Consider the following 2,034-nt stretch of genomic DNA (forward strand, 5'->3'; position numbering starts at 1 on the left):
TTTAATCAAAATAAATGCACAGAGCCTTAATCTTTTCTGCAGTTCTGATTCATTGAGGGAGATTAATAAATTGCTGTTGCTTAGTATAGATGCATAGCAATAGGAATGTTAAATATGGGGTTTTTTTATAGCTACAGAAAAAGAACTATTATTGTGTAGTACTCTTTGATAGAACATTCTAACACTTTAGGATTTGGAAAAAATGGTTTTAGAGTCAGGCATAGCTAGGTAAGCCACTCTGGGCTTCCATTTTCTCTTTAACAAAATAAAAATACTATTATTGGCTAGTTAAAGTTACTAGGAAAACTACTATTGATTTTTTTCAATCCCTTTTCTTGCAGTAATGCTATCCAAAACTATTCTTTTCAATAAATATTTCTTTATAAATATTCAAACTATATCGATATAAGGGTAAAAATCCATTATTAATCATCCAGTATACATGTGCATACACACACATATATCCACATACACACACACACACACACACACACACACACACACACAAGGCATGCACCACAAAAAAAAATCAATACTGTTTAGCTATTGATTCAACTGGCTGTATCTTACCACTTCTTTGTCAAAAACAAACAATAAGTAAGCAAAGCATGACAGGCCAACTGATTCTATCTAACAGTGAACTATAAAGGAAGTGGCAGGACTAGATTCATGGTCTTCTTAGATTCCAGTGCATCATAAAAAAAAAAGTCTTGAGTAAAATATGCTTCCAAAGCAGAAAAGCTGAGAGAGAATTTTCAGAGGCAAGTGAAATGTCAAAAAAATAAAAACAAATCTTTGATTACTTTTTGCCTTTCTTTGAGTACAACAATCCATCATTATGCTGAAATGTCATCATTTTCTTGGACAATCATGTGTGCCAATACTGGACTTCTCTGTCTCAGACTCAATCACAATAACTATGTTTAGAAACTAATGGTATTTAAATTCTAGATACCTGTGTCAATTCCCATAGAACTTCTTCAGTAAAAAAATATTTGGCTTTTGGTTTTCAAACTTGTTTTTGTTTGCTTGTTTTGTATTCTGGTTGCTACTGGTTTTTAGTGTTCAGAAATAATCTCAGGATATGGTGTGAGTCATTGTATGTGACCTAAATTTTTGTGAAAATATCCACAAACTTTAAGAATATTGAGCCAATATCCCAAGAGGGAAAAATCAAGCTATCTCTATAATGCTTGAGCCAGTTGATTAAGTGGAAGTCTTCCTGACATTAAACACTATTTAGGAATTGATTTAAACAACAGATTCATTTAAAGAGTAAACATTGGTAGGCTGGAGTCAGAAGACATGGTTGCCTGGTGACTATGTTAATGACAGTCCATGGTTAACAAGAGTAAAAGAAGATGGCGGCCATCTTAGGAGAACAACCACAATAAAGAATCTTGAATGAAAATGACATGGAGAAGAGACAACACATAATGTAGTTGTGACAAGAATGACGCTGAGCCAGATTCCATACATGAGTGCAAACTCATTTTCTGAAGGAAAAATGAACAGAATGGTCGTGATTCTAGCAAAAATATGAGGAAAGGTAGTTTTAGGGAGTTTAATTGGTGCTAAGACCTCAGCCTGTGACAGTATTGGGTTTATCTTCAACTCTCTGAAGTATACCACAAATAGACTTGGTATTCCTAAAGTATATCCAAAGGGACTCAGGGAATACACTCAATTGATATTTTTCTACTCAAGATACTCTTGTACAACATATTAGAGATAAAAGATGTTCACCTGTGCTGATAATTGGATCATAGAATTATCTGAAATTGGATTATCTTCTGTTGTCTTATATATTTCTGAGTTTGGCAACGTTTTGGAAGGATGGGTCAATAAATTAGAGATAATATTACCTTATCCAGAAAATCTCCCTTGGGCTATCCAAATAGTGCTGACTATAATTATGTTTTCTAGGGGTGTAAAGAAATTAAAATAATAATTTGAAAAAGGAATTATATAGTGCCTCGCAGTAGGGAAATCATCTGAAGCTAGCTTTGAAGTGCTGTAAGTCATGGTGTAGAG

The sequence above is a fragment of the Nannospalax galili genome, unplaced genomic scaffold (assembly GCF_000622305.1).
Source record: "Nannospalax galili isolate Female #2095 unplaced genomic scaffold, S.galili_v1.0 scaffold1609, whole genome shotgun sequence".
In the NCBI taxonomy this organism is placed as follows: domain Eukaryota; kingdom Metazoa; phylum Chordata; class Mammalia; order Rodentia; family Spalacidae; genus Nannospalax; species Nannospalax galili.